Source organism: Podarcis muralis, chromosome 17 (assembly GCF_964188315.1).
Source record: "Podarcis muralis chromosome 17, rPodMur119.hap1.1, whole genome shotgun sequence".
Lineage (NCBI taxonomy): Eukaryota > Metazoa > Chordata > Lepidosauria > Squamata > Lacertidae > Podarcis > Podarcis muralis.
The window spans coordinates 19101157-19114135 of NC_135671.1; positions in this window are offsets into that span (position 1 = coordinate 19101157).

A 12979-nucleotide genomic window follows, 5' to 3' on the forward strand; every position below is an offset into this window, starting at 1 on the left:
TCCAGGCATTTATGGAAAACTACAGTACAACTGTGCCTTGTATAATAATTACTGCTGGTTGTGTCTCCTGGAAATATGTAAAACTAATGAGGGTTAGGATACTCGCTCATTAAAACCAAAGAAACATAATTCTTGTTCTGTCCTCCACAATTTCTGCACTTCTGGGTTCCTGGCAGAGGGTGACAAGTACAGCTAGGTCCCACCCACCAAACTGACACTCCAGCATAATTGCTTTCTTTTTGTAATGACACAAAAGTAGAGTTTTTGAAATTGCACAAGATGTTGGCGAAAGTGTATTGGCTTGTTCCCCCCCCCCCCATGAAGGGCCTGTCTCTGTACTGCAGATAAAGACTGGAGCTCCAGTGGGTTCTTCTCTGGGAAATATCTTATGAGTTTGCCATTCTTCAGCCCAGAGGGTTCCTGTTCTCTCTCTGTATCCATGAATTCTAACACCTGAAATATTTATACACATGCGCCCAGATGCTAATTTTCAAGTACATCCACCAGAGGTAAAGACAGGGGCATAGGGAGGGCCGGGGGTCCATAGCCCCAGCTGCACAATTTTAAGGGGCTGCCCCCATGAAGGGATCCCCACCTTGCCTGCCACCCAAAGCCTGATCTGGCCTCGCCTCCATGTCCCCACCCTGAATGGCCACCCAACCAGTGTTGGGGAGACTGACCCGCCCAGGGCTGCGTCAGGTGCAACAGGGCCCAGCTTGGCTCTGGCAGCAAGGGCAGGGCTCGCATGGTGCGTTCTGTTCACCCTCCAAGCCCCGCCCCTGCCATACCCTCAAAGAAGAGTTTGGATTTGATATCCTGCTTTATCACTACCCGAAGGAGTCCTAAAGCAGCTCACAATCTCCTTTCCCTTCCTCCCCCACAACAAACACTCTGCGAGGTGAGTGGGGCTAAGAGACTTCAAAGAAGTGTGACTAGCCCAAGGTCACCCAGCAGCTGCATGTGGAGGAGCGGAGACGCGAACCCGGTTCACCAGATTACGAGTCTACCACTCTTAACCACTACACCATACTGGCTCTCGAAGATTTCTCTGATGCATGCTTTAGCTTTCATTACAGCAACATACCCTCCAATGTTTTCCGATGAAAACAGAAACGTCCCCTCCAACATTTCTCTAATGAAAATAGGAATGTCCTAAGGAAAAGCGGGACATTCCAGGATCAAACCAGAAACCGGTATGTCTTATGCGATCCAGGACTGTCCTTGGAAAATAGGGACATTTGGAGGGTGCACACTAGCGAAGTGCCTGAGATGAATGCATGGCTATGATCCACGAGGAATGATCACATGACTGCAGATTGCAGCAGTCATAATTTCTGGTTATGACGTGATAAATCTGATAATCACGTGGATATAAAATATTGTACCTATGCACCCTTCTAGAGATTCAAAGACCCAGATCAAGGCTAGGAGCTTGTGAATAGTACTGGCCTCTTGCACACACACACACACACACACACACACACACACAAGAAAGACAGAGAGAAAAAAGAAAGAAATATCTTCTAATATACAGGGCTAATGGAACACTTTCCCCTTCCAGCTCCCTTTACTCCTCCTGAAGAGAGAGAGAGAGAGAGAAAGAAAGAAAGAAAGAAAGAAAGAAAGAAAGAAAGAAAGAACACATATACAAGGAAAAGAAAGTGTGTTTCTATAGTTTTTCTAATGAATTTCAGCTGCCATGCACAAAGCACACAGCATTGATGCATACCAGTGTTTCTTCATGGGGAAAGTGGTTTTAAGTTACTTCAAATTTAAGTGCATAAGTGGGCCTTTAAGAGCAATAGCTCTTTGCTAATTGAGGTCCCTTGTGCTTGGTGATATATCTGTACAAAGAACTTTATGGAGTTTTACTCATATCCTTATGTATATTAATTATTGTACTGTGGTCTCCCCCCCTTCGGTGGAGGTTTTTTTGGGGGTGTTGTGTGTTGTTTTTACATGCCTGTAATGAGATGTTCTTGCGAAACGAAGGGAAAACTCTCATCTGCGTGAGATGGCTTGTGCAACATTTCAAACTGTCCTGATTGGGGTCTGTTTTCCTTGCTTCATTCCCGGAACAGCGTGAAATCACATTAAATTTAAAATGGCATCAAAGTGGGGATGGCGAGTCAGTGCTGGCTATTTTGGAACATGGTTCAAAACAGAGATAAGGCGACTGCGAACTGACAGGTTTCCAACTCCTGAAGTCCACCTGTCAGCTAAATTATACATCTTAATCTTTTCTGCATTGTATCGTGGCTTTTGAAGCTCGTTCTGATGTGTATCATCGACAGACCGAGCCTGTGCGAAGGGAATGAAGCCCGTTCGTTATACTGTTACACGAGGATGAATCCTGAAAAATCAATAGCGGTTTTAGGATGACTATATTTATGCCAATGCTGCCTCATTTCTGAATGAGGGGATATAGGTATGCACGTGGCTGTTCTCTGAAAATATTCTTACTATGTAGAATCATAATCTAAGCCACTTTCTTCACTGATGACCCCAAGGCCGGAAGGTCATTGCTTGTCATAGATAACAACAACTTAGCTTGTTAGCCCAAGATAACTGTTAGTGCCACGCCGTCAGAACATGTGGGATTGTCGCGATCTGTCAGTGTGCGATCATTCGCCATGCATCACTGCTGTTTCCCGTCTCAGCCTCTGGTACTTAACTAGTAATGGGCACTAAATAAAGTTGCCAGATCTTGACCCAGAAAATATAAATGAGCCCCAACCTCCAAAATTGCACAGAAGTGAACTTTAAACTGGGCTCATTGGCTTTGTGTCAAGAGAGGATGGATTATTTCACCCAATCTGATCTTTCTGCCTCATAAATTCCAGCCTTTGCATTATCACCCCACGAGTTATTCTTTAATGATTTCCTGCCAGCTTTATCATGATATACTCTTAATCCTCATCCCAGAGGACACTGCCATATCCTGTAGTTCTTCTCCACTACAAATAACATTATTTAGTACTTATTTTTCTCAGTATGGGGAGAAATTCCTCTAGGATTGAAGTCGAGGTGGTGGTACCATGGGGCAGGCTTGGCCCCCACCACTGGGTAGACTGAGGCAGCAGGGATGGTGGTGGGATGGTGGTGGCAGCTCCCCACCCTTCACATAGCACACCCCCACCCCCCAACAGCAGTGTTTGCTTCTTGCTAGCCTGGGATACCTAGATAACTCACCTAGGACCCAGATATATCTGTAAAATGAAGTTATAAATGTGTTGTAGCACTGTGACACCAGATGGCACTGTAGAGCCAAAAGGGGAACTGAATGAAATCCCTCCCCCAATAATTATCATTAAATTTTCTATTTTACATTTTAGAATATTCATTTCAACAACCTTAAAATAACCTTACTACAAGACCCCCATATAAGATAAAAAGAACTTACTTTCTCTTTACATTTCCAAAACTTATTTGATTTAGATTTATGCATTTTTGCCAGTTTACTCAGTGTTAGAGACCATCAATATATCATTTTCATATAATTTTCTCTTAAACCATAACATTCTGTAAATTTATATCCACATTCCCCCATAGTGCTTCCATGCATCCAAGTCTATATTATGACCAATATCTACTGCCCAATGTATCATTGAAGATTTTGCTTGCTCATCCTTTGTCTCCCATTCCAATAATATTTTACACATTTTAGATGGCACTTTTACATTACATTCCAACAGGTTTTTCTCCAGTTGTGATATTTCCTCCCCAGTCTCCATGCTTCTTCAGCCCACACCCTCCTTCTCCCACCCACACCATCTTCTTGATGTATTTTTGATGCTTTGTGTATCCACATCTAACCTTGCCCCTTTCTAATATCTATTTATTGGTGTGTGTTCTTTTTGCGAATCAACCAAAGAATAAAATAGAATACAATTGGGGTTAAGGGATTTTTCAGGGCATCAGAGGGCATGTGTGCCATGTCCTGTTGGCATGGTGATGGATGGGGGGCATGTGACCTTCTTTTGATAGGGAATGCTCTGTGGGGGAGGGGTGAAAAATGGGGGGGGGTCAAGGAGGGTCAGTTGAGACTGGGAGTGAGAAATGTCAGAGGAATGTTGGAGGGTAAAAGGTAAAGGCGAAGGACCCCTGGACGGTTAAGTCAAGTCAAAGGTGACTATGGGGTTGCGGCACTCATCTCTCTTTCAGGCCGTGGTAGCCAGTGTTTGTCCATAGACAGCTTTCCGGTCATGTGGCCAGCAGGACTAAACTGCTTCTGATGCAACGGGACACCATGATGGAAACCAGAGCAGCGCACGGAAATGCCATTTACCTTCCCGCTGGAGCGGTACCTATTTATCTACTTGCACTGGAGTGCTTTCGAACTGCTAGGTTGGCAGGAGCTGGGACAGAGCAGCGGGAGCTCACCCCATTGCGAGGATTCGAACTGCTGACCTTCTGATCGGCAAGCCCAAGAGGCTCAGTGGTTTACACCACAGCACCACCCTGCCTTAATGTTGGAGGGTATGATGAGTTAAGCAGCGTGGCTCTAACCCAATTCACAAAAGGACTTCTCTCAAGGATGTAGTCTGGAGTCTTGGGACATTACCATCTTTAATATATGTGTGCTTGCTCTGAAGAGCAGAAACAGATGGTGATGTGAGATTCTCTGCTGTCAACGTGGTTACATACTGAAGCAACAGAAAGTGGAAGGAAGTTGCTGAATAGACGTCCTGTTGCTTTTACAGACAGCTCTAGAATGATGGATCTTCACTCCCCAAGGATTCCAAAGGAGCAAGGTGACAATCAGAGTTCTGCACTGTAATCATAGCTAGTCAGGATATGTGGGCGGTAATTGGATCATTATACGAAAGGAACTTTTTTTAAAAAGGGGAGAGAGATGACAGTGAGTATCACTTGCCTGCCAGAAGGTGGCAGTTTTAGACCACTTTGAAATGAAAAACCTACCTCTTTTGCAGCCTCCGTAAACAGCGGCTATTAATGCAAGTTCCAAGACAGTCAGGCCACCAGGAACCATCCAGAGGAAGGATGGCTTTAAAGTGATTTATTTTCTCATATAATCTAGATGAAAAATGACCTTTCAGAGCTAGAGTAATATGTTTGGTCTCATTTGGCCGCAATCTGAATACAAGGACCGCTGATCAGAAAGCCCCCACTTTTACTTTGGGGAAAAAATCTAGTCGATTTACAAGATGTGACTTTTAGAAACAATAAAAAATTTACATCTTCATGTAAAAATATTCATAGCTGTGACCCTGGACCTTGAAGGGCCATTACAGATGCAGATGTGGCTGAATACAAAACTGCTAATTTAGGACAGTGGCTATCAGGGTGTTGGTGTAAAGCAGAGTTCCGTGCCCAGCGGAAGGATGAGGAGTACGTACTACATACTCTATATTGCTTTATTTACAGTTCAAAGCAGATATATTACAGAAAGACATCTTGCCTCTGCAGGAGCAGAGAATGCATCCTCTCTCCTCGACAGCTTGGAGAGAATCACACAGTGAAAAACAGGAAACCAGTGTACGTCACATCCAGTCTCCCTTTCCCGTGAGAAACTCCAACAGTACAGACTGTGGAATGTAAACACCTGTCTCGTGACAAGCCCTTTCGCTGCACAGTGAAGGAAAGCAGAAACCAACATCCTCCCCCTTTCTGTGAACATCACTGGGCAGCGTGTTCGTACAATATCAGTACAAACCCAACTTCTGCACATAGGTACAGTGTTGATCCCTTGATACAATCTTGGACAATACATCAGCAGGAATTTCATTACCTGGCATATAGGACACCGTTACGAGTCCCTTCTGAATACATTCCCTAGCATGCTGCAACTTTAATTGCAAGTGCTTCGTGCTTTGCTTACAACCTTCAGACTTCAGCAAAGCCAAACATGCTTTGTTGTCCTGGTAAACCTGGATTGGACATTTGACAGGAATTTTCATATCTTTGCACAATTGTATCAACCATTCACAATCCTTAAGTGAATAAGACAGTGCATTCAGTTCAGCTTCACAAGTACTTAAGCTAACTGTTGTTTGCTTCTTGCATGACCAATCAAACAGACCCTGATTGTACATGTAGCAAACTCCAGACGTACTTTTCCTGTCTGTAGTGTCACTTCCAAAACTTGCATCTGCAAATATTTCAAGACCACCAGACTTCTGATTGTTAAGTCTCAGTCTGTAATGCATAGTGCCTTTCAAATACCGCGCTATGCGTTTCAGAGCTTTCCAATCCTTGACACTAGGATTGTTGACTTGTCTGCTTAGCAAATTACAGCTAACAGCAATGTCTGGTCTTGAACATCTGGCAATGAAGTTTAGCTTGCCTAGCACACTTCTGTATAGTGTAGTGTCAGAAAATGCTTCTTCAGTGTCATCTACCTGATAACCTGTTGTCATCGGTGTGTCTACAGGGTTAGCATCCATCAGGTTTAGTTTGCTTAACACATCAGCAATTTTCCGTGACTGGTGTACTAGAATGTTACCATCTTGATCTCTCTCTATTTCAAGAGATAGGTAGTTGTTTACCTCACCAAGATCTTTCATGTCAAAGTGCTCTTTCAGTTGAGCTAGGGCGTTATTGTACATTGTGACATCTTTCCAAAAGAATAATAAATCATCAACATAAAACAAACAGTACAGTTTCTTTTGCCCCTCCTCTTTGACAAATACACATGGATCAGCTTTCCCTTGTTGAAAACCTAGAGAAAACAATACTTCAGTGAGTTTTGTGTGCCAACACCGTGCACTTTGTTTGAGACCATAGAGGGATTTCTTCAGAGCACAAACAAATCCCTGTTTTACCTGTACGCCATCAGGTGGAAGCATATAAAGTGATTCATCTAGAGATCCGTACAGAAAAGCTGTATTAATATCATGGTGACTAATGTGTAGATTTTGCTCTGCAGCTAGCTTGAGCATAAGCCTAATGCTTTCATACCTCACTGTGGGTGAGTAGGTCTCGTGATAGTCTTCACCTGGTACCTGAGCAAAACCTCTGGCTACCAATCTGGCTTTGTGTCTGACTATCTTGCCATTTTGATCTGTCTTCGCTTTGAAGACCCATTTGCTTCCAAGCAGTTTCATTCCTGGAACTACTGGAACTAGCTCCCATGTTTTGTTCCTTTCCAAGGAATCAAGCTCAGCCTTCATGGCATTTAACCATGGCTCAGCTTCCTTTGAATCCAAACCCTGGATTTCTTGGAAACTTGAAGGTTCAAATACCTTCTTGGAGCTTTTAACAGCTGTTACTGCTATCGTAGCAAACTCATCAGCAAATCTCTTTGGAGGTTTGCCTTTTGTGGCTCTCTGTGACCTACGAATTAGCCTTAAGTCTTCAACACTCTCCTCTTCCTTCTTAGGAGAAGAGCGACCTATTGTGAACAATGGTTCCTCCAATTCTTGATCAGAGCTTTCAGAGGGTCGCATAGAGGCTTTCGCACTCTTGAAATCCTCTGAATCACCCGATTCAGTTTCAGATTCAGACTCAGAACCTTCATCAGTGGGTGTGGGTTGTTGTGGTTGCTTTTGACTATCCTCAGTCTCATCACCGTCATCAGGATAACATTGGAAAATTCCCACATTCTCCCCCCACTTTGCATTGTACTCAACACTTCTCGTGAGCTTAATTGTCTTAGAGTCAGTCATCATTATTCTGTAAGAACCTTTCTGATAACCTAGAAAGATACCATGCAATCCACGCTTGTCTAACTTGGAATTTTGTGGTGAATGAACCCACATGTCAGAACCAAAAATTTTCATGTGTTTGATGTATGGCTTCTTGCCAAACATCTTCTCATAGGGGGTACAACCAATCGCTGAAGATAACCTGCGATTGTAACTGTAAACAAAACACGAGAGAGATTCGGCCCAATAACTCTCTGGAAGATTGGCATCATGCAGCAAGGTTTTTAACCCTTGAAGCAATGTCTGATTTGCCTGTTCCGCAAGTCCATTCTGCCATGGCGAGCGAGGACTAGACAAATCGTGTTGAATTCCTTTCTCAGTCAGAAAAGCTTCAAACTGCTGAGAAGTGAATTCTCCCCCGCGATCACTGAAAAGAGTCTTTATCTTCTTACCATGCACATTTTCCAACCAAGCACAGAATTCCTTGAACCTAGGAAAAGCCTCTGATTTCTGCTTGAGATTGTACACAAAAATATACCTCGAAAATGCATCAATGAGAACCATGAAGTACCTATTTCCACCCAAAGAGGGCGATAGTGGTCCAACCAAATCAGCATGAACAATTTGGTATGGTTCCGTAGCTTGCCTACTAGACACCTTACCTTTCGCAGCCATTTTCACCTTGTTTGCTGCGCATGCTTTGCACTTCATGTGGTACTTGCAGGGTTTAATAGTCATACCTTCAACCAAGGCAGGCATTTTAGATACTGCCTCAAAATGCAAATGACCAAATTTTCGATGAAAATCATGAATACATTCTGCATGCAAACTTTTGTTAGAACCTGCAATGCAACAAGTGTCATCCTGCACAACATCATCATAATACAAAACAAACAAACGATCAACATATTCAGCATACAATACATAGTCATTTTTCTTTGTGATGATGCACTTCTTGTTCTTGAAGGACACGTCAATGTTCCGCTCATTCAGCTGTCCAACGCTGAGAAGATTATGTTTGGCGTCTGGCACGTAAAGGACATTCTGTATCGATAAGTCCAAACTGTGAAGAACAACAGTTCCGTAGCCTTTACTGGGAATCGTGTGGTCATCCGCCTGGTGAATCGCACCTTCCTGCGGTGTAAAAGACACAAACAGTCTCTTATCGTTGCACATGTGGTGGGTCGCCGCCGAATCAACAACGAAGAAAGATCTAGACGTCTTCTGGACCTCTGCAACCTTTGGAGTGAAGCGTGAAACCATAGCCTTGTGTTGCGTTGTCCTAGACACCGGACCTTTGCCTTTGCCTCGGCCTTTTCCGCGCGATGAGCTTTCGCTGTGCTGCTCTGTCTTGGCCTTGGGATATCTGCATTCCCTCTTCATATGGCCTAGACGTCCACATGAGTAGCATTTCACTGCCTTCAAAGCTTTGGCGCCATCTGGTGGTTCCACTGCACTATGGGATGACGTCTGTGAAGACTCCCCCTTGCCCATGCAGCTAGCACCCCGGCGATCTGCTTCATTCTGAATCACGGCAGTAACAAAGTCCACTGTCAGCTGAGCTGTTGGCTGCACAGCAATCTGGGTTGCAACAGACTCCCAACCTGAACCCAAAGATTGTAGTATCATGAAAGAATACACAGCCTCTGGAAAGTTGAGTCCTCTCTGTTGCAGCTCATGTCTCAGATTTTGCATCTCCATCAGATGTAAACGCACATCTCCACCTTCAGCAAGAGCCATATTATGCAGCTTGTTAAAGTAAAACATGGTAGATCCAGCTTCTGTCCTTAAGTGAGCCTCCCTCAAAGAATCCCAAATTTCTCTGGCTGAGGTCTTATCACGCAATAGACAGAGCTCTTCTGGGGATACTATCAATGTAAGCGTTCCCCGTGCTTTGGAATCCTTAGCTTTCCATGCATCTGTAACTGGAGCTGGGGGGGTGTCTGTAATCACCTCAAACAAACCCTCTTTCCGCAGAATTGCCTCTGCATACTGAACCCAGTCCGCATAGTTTTTCTTATTGAGCTTAGGAATCCCACAAGCATCCTGAAGGGCCATCATGACTCTGGCATTAGCCTTCAGCGTCATATATGCTGCTTTAAATCTTGCTGCGTCACTGCTGCAGCTGCTTTATTCCAAAAGCGCTTTTAAAAGTTACTTTCGATTTCCCCAGCATAGTAACTTGTGCCTGGGAGCCTTTTGCGTATTCCCGGCAAAACGGCTTTAAAAGTTCAAAGTCCAGCCATAAAGCCATTAACTGGAAGCTGGCAGGCTGCCCGGAGCAGTAGTACATACCTCATCAATCACTTTTACGCGCAGAGCAGATTCCGACCCGATCTGTCCCTCTGCATTCCGATCCTTTGCCGGCACTCCGATTCGACTTCTGGAGCCCATAACCACGTGTTGGTGTAAAGCAGAGTTCCGTGCCCAGCGGAAGGATGAGGAGTACGTACTACATACTCTATATTGCTTTATTTACAGTTCAAAGCAGATATATTACAGAAAGACATCTTGCCTCTGCAGGAGCAGAGAATGCATCCTCTCTCCTCGACAGCTTGGAGAGAATCACACAGTGAAAAACAGGAAACCAGTGTACGTCACATCCAGTCTCCCTTTCCCGTGAGAAACTCCAACAGTACAGACTGTGGAATGTAAACACCTGTCTCGTGACAAGCCCTTTCGCTGCACAGTGAAGGAAAGCAGAAACCAACACAGGGTGCATTCCTTTCTCCCCCCCCCCCCGTACCCCTTAAGTTTGAGATCACTAGTTCTTCTAATTTCTTGTTCTTCCTGTCACAAGTGTGCATCTGACAAAATCAATAGAACTATATGGCTGCAGGGTACATGGAGATGATCTAATTCATGTCATCGAAGGCCTATCTGATAAGTACCCAAATCCAATATATGAGTTATTGCGAGTCATACACAAAGCCTCCAACATTCATCAGAGGAAATTAGGGGCATTCCTCACTCTCCCCAAACCTACCCTTCTCAACCACCATTTTTTGTCAATGCCCCCCCCCCCCCGAGCATTTCCTATCAGAAAAAGAGCAGTAGCCAACTTTTTCTTTCTTCTTGTTTGGCGATCGCCCGTAGCCAAGTAAGATTGTCTTCCATGAACACGGTCTTAACAGTGAGTCCATAAGTGACTGTGGAGGCCAATTCTGGATCCACACGTCCTTCCACGGGGGGCGGGATAGGTTTCCGGGCAGGAGTTGATCATGGTGAGGGTTTGCCAAATGTACCTTCCTCTTGGCACGTTTCTCCCTTTCGTCCTGAGTTTGAGTGTCTTCAAAGCCCATGACACCTTTGGTGAAGGCTGTTCTCCAACTGGAGTGCTCATGGGCCAGTTGTTGGTGTTTTTTTAAGATATGCCTTGAGAGAGTCTTTAAACCTTTTTTGTTGACCACCAGCATTACACTTTCCATTTTAAAGTTTGGAATAGAGTAGTTGCTTTGGAAGACAATAATCAGCCATCCAAACAACATGACCACTGCTACACCAACAGGACACAACACCTTCCACCGTCCTGAGAAATAACCCTTAATCCTGTTTTTATTTTATTTTATTCTTTGGTAGATTTGCAAAAAGGAAAACACACACCAATAAATAAATTTTAGAAAGGGGAAAAATTAGACATGGACACATGAAGTGTGTATATATATTTGTGTGTGTGCCCGGACACTGAGGTCCAGTGCCGGAGGCCTTCTGGCAGTTCCCTCAATGTGAGAAGCAAAACTACAGGGAACCAGGCAGAGGGCCTTCTCGGTAGTGGCGCCCACCCTGTGGAACGCCCTCCCATCAGATGTCAAAGAGATAAACAACTACCTGACATTTAGAAGACATCTGAAGGCAGCCCTGTTCAGGGAAGTTTTGTTTTTTTTTTTATAAATATTTTTATTAAGTTTTCTTTCAAACAGTCAGGAATTTACAGAATAAAGAATAAAGAATGAAAATACAAGAAATAAGAAATACATAAAAACCAACTTTCCAGAATATTTTTACCATTCCAACCGGACTTCCCCACATCTTCCGAACCCTGCGTTCTTTGCAATTAATGCATCAGCAATTTGTTACCTTGTTTCATATCTTACTGTATCTTTCAAATACTATGTTTCTAAGTTCAAAATACTGTATCTCCGTTATTTGTACCTTAAAAATAAACATAGTATAGTTATTTCATATTGTCCACCTCGTCTTTCTTATAACTTAATTTCCAATTCACCTATTCAAGTTGCTGAAGCAAAAGTTTCCTAATCGTACACATTCTTAACATTCATACAACTTATATTGTTTTTCTGTTCAGGGAAGTTTTTAATGTGTGACATTTTGATGTTTTTTTAATCCTTGTTGGAAGCCGCCCAGAGTGGCGGGGTACAAATAAATTATTATTATTATTATTATTATTATTATTATTATTATTATTATTACTACGATGATGATGATGGTGTGTGTATCAAGATTCCTTGCGCTCTGCTTGGCTCCCCCTTTCTTCCCACCCAGGGCAGTCCTGCTCTCTGCCTGCCCCTCAGAACCAGCGCATCATGCAGGGTTGGGCCTTGTCGGCTGCAGCCTCTCCTCCTCCTTCTCTTCGCCTGCTCTCCAGCAGCCGCTATGAGCTGCCCAAGGAAGGGGGCTGGTAACAGTGGCCTTGAAAAGGCATCAGGTTGCTCCCTCTCAGCCACCACTGGGAGAAGCACCAGCTCATCTTCTTCCTCGAGCTTGGCAGGCGTGACACTGGCAGGGAAAATGGGGACATTCTGGGATGAAATCAGAAGCTGGGATGGCTTTTGTAATTCCAGGACTATCCCTGGCAAATAGGGATACTTGGAGGGTATGCACAGTCGCATCTTATGTGGGCACTGGATTCTAAAGACAGCATGTAGGGCAAAAGTCATACAGTGGTACCTCTGGTTGCAAACTTAATTCATTCCAGAGGTCCGTTCTTGACCTGAACCCATTCTTAACCTGAAACTGTTCTTAACCTGAAGTACCACTTTAGCTAATGGGGCCTCCCACTGCTGCCGCCCCGCCAGCGCACTATTTCTGTTCTCATTCTGAGGTAAAGTTCTTAACCCAAGGTACTACTTCTGGGTTGGCAAAGTCTGTAACCCGAAGTGCTTGTAACCCAAGGTACCACTGTATATTGATAAAATTACCTTAAATTGTTATAAAATACATTCCCCTTTCTGGATGGCATGTCGTCAAAGAGGAGTCCTCTGACTCACTTTCCCTTCCCTGTCTGACTATGAGGAAATGCCATTTGTTTGTCTGGTGGCCAAGCCTCAGCCAATTTCTCCCTCAACCTCAAGTGTCATCTAGCACTCTTCCAGTCCGGTGTGAGTGCAGTTTCTGGCCTGGGGGTTGGCAGG